Source organism: Urocampus carinirostris, chromosome 9 (genome assembly GCF_059441175.1).
Source record: "Urocampus carinirostris isolate Australia breed hairy pipefish chromosome 9, RoL_Ucar_1.0, whole genome shotgun sequence".
Classification (NCBI taxonomy): domain Eukaryota; kingdom Metazoa; phylum Chordata; class Actinopteri; order Syngnathiformes; family Syngnathidae; genus Urocampus; species Urocampus carinirostris.
In genome coordinates, this window is record NC_142357.1 from 4,126,909 (window position 1) to 4,140,224 (window position 13,316).

General features: G+C 42.0%; 1 long non-coding RNA gene across 1 annotated transcript; it reads right to left on the reverse strand.

Annotated features, from left to right (window-relative positions):
- Positions 1–6,920: 6,920 nt before the first annotated feature.
- Positions 6,921–9,511, reverse strand: LOC148359132 (uncharacterized). The gene is made up of 3 exons (XR_015851382.1): positions 9,341–9,511; positions 7,662–7,780; positions 6,921–7,585 (listed from the first exon to the last, which is right to left on the reverse strand). It is a non-coding gene; the product is annotated as an uncharacterized LOC148359132 (long non-coding RNA).
- Between the last annotated feature and the right edge of the window lie 3,805 nt (positions 9,512–13,316).

Consider the following 13,316-nt stretch of genomic DNA (forward strand, 5'->3'; position numbering starts at 1 on the left):
TTGTAAGTGGCAGCCGATTTAAACATGTCCCAATCTGTGCATTCAAAGCAGTCCTGTAGTGCCTCCATTGCCCCCTCAGTCCACACCCTCACCTGCTTCACTGTAAGTTTTTCTCTGGTCAGCAGGGGCTTGTATGCAGGAATTAGCATAACAGAAAGGTGATCTGATGAGCCAAGGTGGGGGCGGGGGGCTGCTCTGTATGCTCCTCTGATATTTGTGTAGGCCAAGTCTAATGTGTTCCTACCTCTTGTAGCAAAGTTGACATGCTGGTGGAAATGCGGGAGAACTGTTTTCATGTTGGCCTGGTTAAAGTCCCCCGCCGCATTAAAAATGCACTCGGTGTAAGCATGCTGCAGTTCACTCACAGTTCGGTAGAGAACGTCCATTGCCTCCTTAGTATTAGCGCTGGGGGGCACGTACACGGCAGTAATGATGGTAGCACTGAATTCCCTCGGTAGGTAGAAAGGTCTGCAGATCACTGTCAAAAGTTCAATGTCTCGTGAGCAGTGATTCGAGATTATCTTAGCATTTCTACACCAGTTGTTGTTGGTATAAATGCATAGTCCGCCACCCCTGCTCTTACCGGTGAGCTCGCCGCTTCTATCAGCGCGGAAAGTAGTTAGCCCCACAATGCTAACAGCGTCATCCGGGATAGATGAGTTTAAAAAAAAAGCGCAACAGTTCGTCATCTCGCGGTTCGATGTAAGTTCCACTTGTAAATGGTCCATTTTGTTGTCTAGGGAGCGAACGTTGGAGAGGAAAATGGATGGGAGAGGCGTTTTGAAGGGTTTAGCCTTCAGCCTAGCCGTTAGCCCGGCCCGACAACCTCGTTTCCTCCCCCGGTCACAGCGCTTCCTCTTGCCACTTCTCTTCGCTGTTTGTAGGCCGCTGGGTCTTGTTGACGTAGCACTCCGAGGCTAAGTAAACACTCCAGAGTGATCGTAGAAATGAGCGTTGGATTTCTGGATGTTCGCATATCCAGCAAAAAACTGCGATCGTATATTAATCTGCAGTTAGAGTTGTCTTTGTTCGCCCTCAAAAACTGAGTCGAAGACTGGGGTTTTTGACCGAAATGTGAGAAACTGTTGGGAGCAGATGCAGCCGCAGCCGTACAGGGCGCCGCCATAAGTGTTTCAGAAACATCACTGGGTGACAGGTCTGGACTGTTGGCAGACCATCATACCTGTAACCCTCACCTGATTTCTCCCCTTATCAATCATTTATTGGGCAATAAAAAAAACTTTGCGAACACAACCAAACATTTTTATTCTGAGCAAGAGAGACTATTTAGAATATCGTGACAATATTAGCAATCTACGATTTGTTGTCTGCTACCAATGACCGAGGCTTTTTACCCCCAAAAATAGCTTATTTAAATACGACTGTCACGGTTGCCCATTGCCCTCACTTGGCCCCGCCCGTTTGGCGCCAGCTGCGGCTCGTTGCCTGATTGACTTCCATCCTTTTTAAACTCAGTGCTCTCATTCACTCCTTGTCAGTCTGTCAACGAACCTCTGCACTTGCAAGGCGTGTATTTTGACTCTGTCCAGTATTTTGCTCCAATCTCCAGTATCCGGTATCAATCCCGCCTCTCTCGTCCTGGACCAGTGACACTGGTGACAAAACTAAAAAGAAAGAACTAGCTTAGCATTGACTTTGTGAAAAATGCAGCAGCATGGATGGAAATATTGGTTTCTCCCAAAAAAGAATAAAACATACAGTGTTAATGGTGCTTTCAGGTACACACACCCAGAGTATTGGCTTTAATTTAGCCAATGGCACCACAGATTAGTATTTGAATTGTCTCTCTGTCATTGATAACAACATGGTGAACTTTGTCTACAACAAGAATAGACGTGACTCCCCAGGATAAACACATAAAAAAATACATAAAAGATAAAAAGACAAATTGTTAGGATAAATTAACAATATTTACAAAGTAGTTCTTGGAGACTGGCCTAAGTTGTAAACGCATCAGAAAAATAGTGTGATGAAAAATAGTGCAATGACATTATTTCCAAAATACGAGTTGAAAAATAAAATATGAATACAGACGCTTCCCTACTTACGAACATTCGAGTTACGGCCAACGGTACATACGAACATTTTTTACGGACGTCGAAAAATATCTGAACATTGCTGTAAGTTAGATTTTGTATTGTGCGCCTTTTTCCGTGTACACGACAGTACTGTAGTGCTTCTTTCCACCACTACCGCCTTGTGGCGCTGTGAGATCTCACCCAGCATCCACCGGCTTCCTCTTCCTGTCACAGTCCCAGTTCGAGTGTAAACACACTGTACTGTATCTTCAGTACTTTGACATTTTACTGTTTAATATCTCATGCATCCATTGAATATGGTTGGTGTAAAGTGTAAAGAAGAGGGGAACCGTTTCATTTGAACTAATAGTGGAATAAGGAAGCTTGATGTGGTTGACAAAATAGTTGGATCGCTTTTTTTCGGCCAGTTTTATACATGGACGATGAAGAAGCCTAACTCTTGAAGCCCATCTTCCAAAAGTAAGTCAAACTTTACCTTATAGAGCATATTATTTTATTGAATGTTTCTTTTTCAGTACAAAAAAAAATACAGTTTACTAATGTAAACCTTAAACATACTTATATAAACCTTAAACATACATTCCATACAAAATATAGCACCAAAGCAACTTATGAACAAATTCAATTTACGGACGATCATCCGGAACGTATCTCATTCGTAAATAGAAGAGCATCTGTACTTTTCTTCTATATAAAGGCAAGATGTGTGCTTTTTTGGAGTGGTGATGGCCCGGGGAAGATGCTGTCTCAATGATTGTCTTTGTTTTAGGTACCTGTATTGTCTTCCAGAGAGCAGTAGGTCAAAGAGGTGGTGACCAGGGAGAGAAGAGTCGCTGATAATGTTTTTGGCTCTGCTGCAGTATCACAAGCCGGGAATGTCCTCCAGACTTGGAAGAGGTGGCAGATGATCTTCTGGACTGTGTCAATGACTCTCTGCAGGTGTTTCAGTCTGCAGCGTGTTCCATGCATACCTCACCGTGACGCCGTCTTCCAGAATAATCTCCAGCGCGGCTCTGTAGAAGGACACTAACATCTTGTTCCTGGATGTTTTTCCTGATAACTCTTAGCAAGTGGTGGCCCTGCTGTTCCTTCCCTACCCCACCTCCAGTGTTGGCGAACCTCCATCAGAGACGTTTACGCCCAGGATAGAGTGGACTCTATCTACGCAGGCTCTATTAATGATCCGTTGACCTGGGTCTTTGCTTGTACTGCTAAAGTTTGGTATGGCTTTTTTAGACTTTGCGGTGTTAAGTTTGCGTTTATTTTTTGAACACCACAATGTCAGTGTCTCCACTTCCTCCCTGTACGACGCCTCATCCCCATTACAGATAAAACTGACTGAGTTTGTTGGGTGGTCGGTGTAGAGTTCAGTACACATCTTCGGGGGGAGCCGATGCTCAGTTCTAGCGTAGAACACGTAGGACGTTGAGTTTCACAGATTTTGGGCAGAAAATCAATTATCTAGTGGCTAATGGGGGGAGGAGAGGCCGAGGTGGGAGAGTTTTTTTCACCAGGATCTCCGGGATAAAGGTGTTGAATTCTGAGTTGAAGTCCAGGAAGAGCATCCTAACATAGTCAAGCCTATCTCCTGGAAGTGTTGCATAGTTTGCATGGAGTTTTGTAAATAATATTGCATTTTTTTTTGTCTGAAGTTATTCTGTCTTTATTGAGTTGTTGTATTTTATCATGGTTTGACTATTGTATTTATTTGATGATTTTCACGATTGTTTACATTCTTCACAGAAAATAACATTGTGGTTCAGTAAGTGGTGAAATACACCCCTGTTGTTTCCCTTAATTGAGTGAGACTTGGGGGAATGCAAAAGTCATGACAATCACCTGTTTTACATTCATCAGCGGTAGAGTGAGTGTTCTAACCATCTTTTGTGTATTTTTGCTTTTTTGTTGGCTTTTCTGTTACTTTTCAATGCATGCTATTTGAAATGAGTAAGAAAATCATCTTCAGACTTTGAAATGTATATTTAAAACATGTTCTATTTACAATATTCCAAAGAGGTTTTACGCACACACACACAATCTATACAAGTTATTGGGCTAGCTTGTTCTGCCTGCAGAGCTTAATGTGCTACTAGTGCTTAATTAGTTCATTTTTTTTATATGTGATGAAATGAAATAATCTGCATTTATATAGCGCTTTCAAGTCAAGACTTTACATTGTGCTTCACATTTCCCAATAGAGGGCGTGCAGCCATGTAAGGCACTAACCTGCTTATTGGGGGTATTAGGGGTTCAGTGTCTTACCCAAGGACAATTCGACATGTAACACGGAGGAGCCGGGATCCGAACTGCGATCTCTTGATCCCAAGGCGAGCGCTCTACCACCTGAGCCACTGCCGCCCATATATGGTTCAAGAGCGTTCTCCATTCGGGCCTCGATGTTGTGGAATGCTCTGCCCCCTGAGATTTGATCTGCAACCTCAGTGGAACTGTTTAAATCTAGGCTTAAAACAGTCTTTTATTCTATAGCTTATGAATGACCTATATTTCATGTATACAATATCTGTGTATTATTTGTTATTGCAACATCCATTGCAGCCTGGTCATCCTGGAAGGGGGATTACCTCATGTGCGGTCCCTTCTCAAGGTTTCTTCATTTTCTCATGTTGAGGTTTTTTGAGTTTTTTCTAGCCCTCATTTAGGTTTTAGATCAGGAGATGGTGTAATGATAGTCTATGGTTTGCAATAATCTGTGGTCTGCGCAGCCCTTTGAGACTCCTTGCGATTAAGAGCTATACAAATAAACATGACTTGACTTGACTCGTTTATTAAATTAGTTGAATTTACCTTCACTATTAATTTTTAAAATCAAATGTTTTTTTTTATTGAATGGACACTGATTTAATGATCTGATTGAATTGTTGTTTTCCCCAAAAGGTTTTGTTTTTTCTTTTACTCAAGTAATATTTTGGATGACTACTTTTTATTCCTACTTGAGTCATATTCTGAAGTAACAGTACTTTTACTTGAGTACAGTTTTTGGCGACTCTACAAACCTCTTGTTCGAAATCCACTATACGCTCACTGTATTGTTATTTCTGTGAGATTACGTTTATAAATGTTGTAAGGAGGCAGGCCTGGATGACCGCATGGCAGATTGTACAGCGGCCAACTGATCCACATTGTCGCACTTTGTCGCAGTTGAAAAAATAAAAAATCAAACTACTGCATTCCACCTGGGCACTTTCCTCTTTATTTTAAACTAACAGCGATGTGATGCTGCAGTTGCAACAGTTAGAGGCACACTCCGTCACATGTAAACATGTGCTCCTGTGAATTTCTAGCTAGGGTGATGCTAAACATGCTAATGTAAATTTGTCAATATCAATCTTCCCTCCAAAAAATTGTTATGTGGCGTGTTTTTCCATTTCCATCTCCCTTCTTTGTTATGAATTACTCCTACTTCAATGGCCTTTAGAATAATTGGCTCCATGTTGATTTGCTTTATAAATTTTAATATTTAGATATGCCCACGATTTTGTGATATTTTATAGCGTAGTATGCATTTCCAATGCATGAATAATCATGTTTTGCACTTTGTGAATTGTCTTCATGGATGTCTCTCACTGCATTTATGGAAAAGATATAAATTATTCACTGCTGCATATACAGTAGCAGCATTTAGCCAGACCTGCTGGGTATCTCCAGGAACAAATATTTCATGTTTACGGCCCCCTCCTCATGATGAACAAACACCATAAATGCCTACAGGGTCGTTGCTCCGACGTGGTTCAACGGATTCATAAAGGAAACTCTTATACGGGGGATCCTGAGAGGCACAAGCATATTTCTGCTCTTTTGTTGAGTGAGCACAAATTATAATCGCAGCTACAAATTCAAGCTATGGTAAATTTAAGGTATGTTGTGGAGCCTTGCATTCATGGCCTTAAATATTCACCAGTGTGCACTTAGTGTTGGCTCAGTAGAATACGGTTTGGCTGGTGTAATTATTTGTGGATATTGAAAGTTAATAGACAAGAAAGAATGGTTGGGTAGGTGGGAGAGGGGGGTTACAGCCATAAAAGATGAATCGTTGTTAACAGTTGATATCCAAATGCTGAGGTTGTAGTATCGATCCTTTACCCTGGCATGTTGAAGTGTTCCTGAGTACTACATTGGACCCTTTTTTTCTCATGTCATGTAGCAGACACTTGCAATGGTGACATGTTTTCAAACTTCAATGAAATGAAATAATTTGCATTTAAATAGCGCTTTTCAAGTCAATGACTTCCCAAAGCGCTTTACAATGTGCTCCACATTTCCCAATAGCGGCCTTGTATTGCAGCCTTGTAAGACGCTAGCCTGCTTATTGGGGGCATTAGGGGTTCAGTGTCTTACCCAAGGACACTTCGACATGTAACACGGACAAGCCGGGATTTGAACTGGGATCCCTTGATGCCAAGACGAGCGCCCTCCTGAGCTACTGCCGCCCCAAGGTTTCATGCCACCTACCTTTTAGTTGGAATAAGCCTGGTGTGACAGGTAGTGGTGAAAAGAGGCTGCTTTAGATTTGGACATTTTGTCTCTTTCATAATAAAAGCATGCTTATAAAACAGCAGATACAATGTAAATAGGAATGTAAATGATCTAGTTCCACGAGTCAAATTTGTATACATGGTACCATAATTTGTATTTTACAAGTAGACATCAATAGTAGAGTGCTAAGTTGCTCCAAAAGTCTCTCGAACAGAGAGATACACAGTGTCACAACCGTACCGGTGCTGCTGTTGTAAAACTGCTAGTTGCAAGAATGCAATTTATCAAAAATAAGCTTCAGAAAGTCGGATATTAAAAAAAGTTCTTTATTTTATACAAATGTATGACACGAAGAGCATGGAATAGAACAGTGCTTGTGTCGTCGCTATGCTTTTGTATGAACAGCATTGCTAATTAGAGTCTGACAAGCAGTTGAGGCAAACGTAAAAGCCAGTGCCTGGAGTGCAGCTTTAGGGGGAAAATTGTGCAATCATTTTTTTTGCCCTTATATTTATCCATGCAGTCTATGCAGAAGTTGCCGTCGTCATCTGATTCTGTGTGGCTATTTTTATTATCCTTCCTCATATTTTCATTTGTTTCTTTTGAAATGAGAAAGACTTTTTAAGACTTGTTTTTGCACAAGGTGGTCTCTTCTTTTTCATATCCCTCTCCTCTTCTTCACGCGCAGTCTTCACAATGTTGTCCGTGGGAATTTCACTCTGGACCTTCTTTCTCTTGCTTTTGACAGTTTTTCTTGGTGCTGCTTTTGGATGAGGACAAAAAGAAATTGGACTAATAATTTGAGCTTCAGCATGTGATATGGAGCTAGCTGGGCCAGGTTAGTGAATCTGCTTTGCAGGGTGGCTGGTCCGTCTGCCTGGTGAGAAGAGTTGGCTGGTTGATATGTCTGGTTGTCTGGGTTAGCTGATAGGTCTGCAACTCCTAACACTGATGTTCCCTGACTGACTTCCTTTGCAGTTTTTTCAAATATTTATGCTTGTACTCTCCTACTTATCTAACTGATCTTTTCCCTAGGCATGTTAGAAAAAAGACATAACACATACACAAAATGTAACTGAGGCCACACAGGACATTCACCATACTTACGGGTACAGTTATAACAGTTTTTGGATGTGGTAAAACTGCCCCCGTACCTCCATCCATCCATTATCTGCACCGCTTATCCTCAGTAGGGTTGCGGGGGTGCTGGAGCCCATCTCAGCCATCTCCGGGCAGTGGGCAGGGGACACCCTGAATTAGTTGCCAGCCAGTCGCAGGTCACACAGGGACAGACAAGTCACTCGCTCATACATGTTTTTAGAATGTGGGATGAAACCGGAGCGCCCGGGGGAAACCCACACAAGCACGGGTAGAACATGCAAATTCCACACAGGAAGTTTGATCTCATGACCTCAGAACTGTGCCGCACACATGCTAACCACTGTGCCGCCGTGCTGCCCGCCGCCGTACGTAACAGCAATTATTAACCTAACATTTTTACCATGTTGTCGTTAGCTGGCATGAAAAAAATTGATTGAAGCCAAGAATGTGGACATCCCAGTCACGTGACAGAAATTTGTCAATCTTTAGCATATTTGACATGAAACAAGAAAAAAAACAGTCAGGTAGAAAAGTGTTGAAATCTTACCTGAAATTTCTTTTTGACCATAGATTGAGGCAATATCACTCAAAGTCTTTAAACATTATGTGTGAGGTCAAATTTGAACTGAGACTTTCTTATATCAGTTGCATAAATAAGACTCCTCCAATTGGTCAAACTTTGACTGTCCCCGTGTTAAAACTGTACCCAGTCTCCCCTATTTTAAGGTAATTATTTTTATCGTTATGGGTTTTATGATATTTAGTCACGACCTAAATAAAATTGTGATCATGTCCACTTTAATACTAGCCTAATAGAAGATATTTTTATGACTAGACTAATAGGTGACAGAAAGCAATATATATAAGTCTGGGTTTTTAATGGCAACATAAAGCACGATGAACAAAAACGTTGCCTGAATTTATTGATGAGGTTACTAGTACAGTAAGGTGTTATTTTCAACGAAAAATTACGCTCTTTTCTTCTTGCACCAATTTATATGAATTGAAACCACAAGTTATGACTCTCGTTGAGTTGTCTGGGATGGGAACAATTTCCAAAGGGGGAGGCTGGTAGAGCACAGTAGACAGTTCAGAGACAAAGAAAACATCATTTTTGTCCGGCAGGACAATTGCAGATAGAAATTGTGAAGTTCACTGCAATGAAGGCACCAGATTCAAAGCAAGATTCGAAACATAATGGCGTTTTTGTTTCTTTTATTCCACTCTGTGATGTACTGCCATCTAAGTGATAGTATGTCTTTGCTACATTACGGCTCTTGGGGGGAGCATCATGCACTGTTCGTAAAACATTTGTTTTATGAGCTCAAAAAGATTAGTGTAGTTACAACCAGAAACGCACAGAACAAACTAAAAGTTAGAAGCTTTCCTTCTCCCCCAAGCAACTTTTGACTGTCCCAAAGCATGTTCATTTTTAGGTCTTAAAACACATTTTAAATAAGAGGGATAAGGATCCAACTTAAAATTCACCCAGTTACCAGAAACAAGATTAAATAACATATCTGTGAGAATTAAAATAACTGAGGATTAATGTAAAAGTTATGTTATTAAATTTGGACACAATTTCCAGGACAAATGTTGGCCTTTTCGTCATGCATCACAACGAAACATCTAAACGAAAATCTGTCATTTTGACAATTAAAGTGCAGGTAGATGGTGTATCGCACCTTCTCCATTGCCAATGGCTCATCTGTCCTTCCTCCTTAACCAGAGCCAAAAGCTGCTCTTCTCAGCCTCCTCTGCCATGTCTTTTACTCCCCATTTCAGCTTCCCACTGTCACTAGGCTTGCTTTGGTAGCACTGCAGAGTATGCAGCATTCCTTATTCCCAAACCACTGGTGAAGGGTTTTTTTTTTTGGTTTGAACAAATTTATTGACACTAAAAACAGAAAACAATCATGACAATCTCAACAGCAATTAAGCACATTCACAATATTATATTCCAATATTACGTTTTTAACAGCAAACACAAAGTGAGGTTTGAACAAACCTTCTCGAAAATCAAACATATTCACAATTTCATTATATAACATCTTTGTTAGTGTCAATAGATCCGTCCAGGCCAAAGTCGATTGTTCTCGGTCTGAACAAATCCACTGACACCAACAGCAGCAAAACACAGCCATCAAGCATATTCACAATTTTTTTATATTTGACAATATGACGTGACGATATGACGTTTTAACATTTTTTCCTGACATTTCCAACATCAATTAAACAATTTCAGAGTTATTTTCTTTTAACAGTAGTTAACCAGCGTGTAAAAGGCAATACTATTGTGCAAGGGCATAGCTCTGCCATCCCACCCTCCCAAGCAGCATTCTTCCAGTCCTCTGTGTGGGTCCTTTCCCTTCTGCGTGGGTCCTCTCCCTTCTGGGTTCCACAACCCAGGCCGTTGCTGCCGGGACTCCCACAGCGTAGCTCCGGCTCCCCCTTCCGGGTGGGTACAGACGAGTCTTCTTTATGGCTGCGTCCTAGGCCCGCCGCTCGCAGATTGTATGGTATCTGCAGCCATTTGGAGCACAGCCACGGGGGGGATCTGCCTGCACCTCCATACCAGCAGGTTTCTGGAGGTCCAGATGGCGTCCTTGATGGCGGCGAGAGTGAGCCAGTCCCTGGCAAAGTCGTTCCGATGTCTCCTCGACCGACTCACCCCGTAAAGCACGTACTGTGCATCAGGGACCTCTCCTGCTGGCAAGTCCGGGAACTTTCCTAGTTGTTCGGCCATTGTCCACAAGACCTTGGCAGCGCTGCACTCACAAAAAAGGTGCCTCACCGACTCCTGGGCGCCACAGCCAGGTCGAGGGCACGTCGAAGTCGCTGACATTCCTCGGTGGTGCATTACAGCTCTGACTGGGAGAACTTCATGAGCCACCATCCATGACAAGTCTCGTAGTCTGTTTGGGAGGGCAGGATGATTGACGTTGCTCCAAACCGTTGTGGAATCGCCAAACGCAAGCCCCCGCACAGGGCTTACTGTAGCTCGCTCTTGCACAATAGAAATAAGGGCCCTGTGGTTTTGTAAAGTGTGACATTCTTGTGTTTCCAAATCAAACTTCTTCAAAAAAGCCCGAATAAAGAGATGTGTTGGTGGCAAGTTAAACGAAACTGGAATCAAACGATTGTTTGGTACAAGCTTTAGCTTCCGCAAATATGAGCCCATCCAAAAACGGGTCATTGCTTGACTTTTCGGGTTGTTGGGTGGGCCCACAGCGTTTTGGAAGTGGAGAGAGACATATTTGCTTCCCAGGAAAAGCTGGAGGTCAGGCACTCCTTTCCCCCCTTTTTCCTTTTTCTTTTTCATTGTATCTCTTTTTATCCTTTCCCACTTTGAGCCCCAGACAAAGCGAAAGATGGCTCGGTCCATTTGTAACAGCACGTTTCTTTTAGGCATAAAAATTAAACTGATTGACAAAAGCATTGGGAGGATGATCGCTTTGATGATTAGGACCTTCCCCTCTATTGTCAGTTTTCTTAGTGACCAAAAAACAAGTTTTTGCTTAACTTTCCTTGTCACGTCATCCCAGTTGGTCTCGCCTCCTCCATCCGCATTGAATTTTACCCCTAGGATTTCCTGGTCTGTCTTTAACACCGTCAGCGGGAGTCCTGCCTTTTCTGTCTCTTTCCACATTCCATAAAACTTCACTTGCGATTTTTCTCTATTTAGCCTTGAGCCAGACGCCCTCCCAAACAGGTCAGTCAAGTCAAGGGCTCTTTCAACAGATGCGCGATCAGTACACAAAATATTAAAATCATCCATGTACAAAACACACTTGGTAATTTGTCCCCCACTTCCTGGGATATTGATGCCTTCGACAAATCTATCTTTTCTTAACATTTGTGCCAAAGGTTCAATGCAAAGAACATAGAGAAGGGGAGACATAGGGCAACCTTGACGTACACCGCAGTTGATCTCGATTGCTTCCGATAAATTCCCGTTAATCATGAATTTGCTGTAGATGTCTCGGTATAGTAGTCCTACCCAATTGATGTATTTTTGGGGGAAACCACATTTTTGCAATACCCTGAAGAGGTATTGGTGCGAGACTCGATCAAAGGCTTTTTCAAAGTCTAGGTTTAGGACCGCTAGTCGCATGTTTCTGTCTCTTGCATAACAAATGGTGTCACGGATCAGCATGAGACTGTCGCTGATCTTCCTTCCCACAATGGCACAGGTTTGGTCTGGATCAACCAAGTCTCCCAAGACAACAGACATTCGTGTTGCTAGAAGCTTGCTGAAGATTTTACAGTCCACGTTTAAAAGCGTTATGGGTCGCCAGTTTTTTAAGTCAATTTTGTCTCCTTTTTTGTGCAATAGAGTAACTATCCCGATTCTGAAACTGTCCGGCATATGGTCTCGACTGGAAAATTCGTTAAAAACAGTTAACAGATCTGGTGCTAAAATATCCCAAAAAGTCCGGTAAAATTCGAGGTTGAGTCCGTCCTCCCCGGGTGATTTGCCTTTTTTCATAGTCTTTATGCAATCATTCAGTTGGTCTTGGGTAAAGTCCGATGTTAAAAAGGGGTCTTGACGCACTGATCTTGAAATATGATCTAATACATGCCCCATTTCATTCTCATATGTTTCTTTCTTTTCAAATAATTTTTTGTAGTAGTCTTCGACCAATCTGGTTATTTCACTACTTTCCTTTGTTATTTGCCCGTTTTCGTTTTGAAGTTTAAAAATCCCCTCATTTTTGCCCATAATTTTTTTAAAAAAGTAGCGTGTACATTTTTCCCCTTCTTCTATTTCTCTTTCTCTGCTTCTTATTATGATGCCTTTGCTCTTTATTTCCGCCAAAGCGTTTAGTTCTTGTTTGGTCTCTTTGATTTCATCATTAAAGTCCATCCCCTTTTCTGTTAGGATGAAATAGCGTTGGAGTCTTCTTTGTAGTCCCGACATGCGTTTCATCTCTTTGAGTTTCTTGTTTTTCCCTGCATTTTTAAAAAAGGTCTGTGTTCGTTTCTTTGTCATTTCCCACCATTGTGCTCGTGAATCATACGAGTCTTGAAGGGTCTGCCAGTCTTTGTACAGCTCCCTGTATTGTGCGGCTAGAGCCTCATCCTCCAGCAGGGAGCAGTTTAACTTCCACAAACCCTTCCCAACAGTCATACCTGAAGGAAATGAGAAAGAGCAGGACAGTAGCAAGTGATCCGAAAAAAAAAACTGGAATTAATCTTGCATCACTCTGTGCTAAACCCCTCGTAAAAATGTAGTCTATTCGAGAGGCTCTGGCATTGTCACTACTGAACCAGGTGAAGCCCTCCTCTCCTGGATGTATGGATTTGAAACAGTCCACCAGTTTAAATGTCCGGCACATGTCTTGTAATAAAGTTGATGATTTATCTACTTTAAACTCCTCATCATTCCTCTTTCTATCCTTCCTACTTAAGATGCAATTAAAATCTCCTCCCACGATTAGTGGTTGATGGCCTAGCATATACGACTGGATGTCCTCTAAGAGTTCGTACCTGAGTTGTCTGTCGGCATGGCCGTATATGTTAATGAGGTTAAAATCATTCCCTATATAAGAAAGTCTTGCTAAGATTGCGCGTCCGTCTCTCATCACAGTACTCCCCTTTATGATGAGTTGAGGGTTGTTTATTAAAATGGCTACCCCATCGTTACGGTTTTCATTCGAG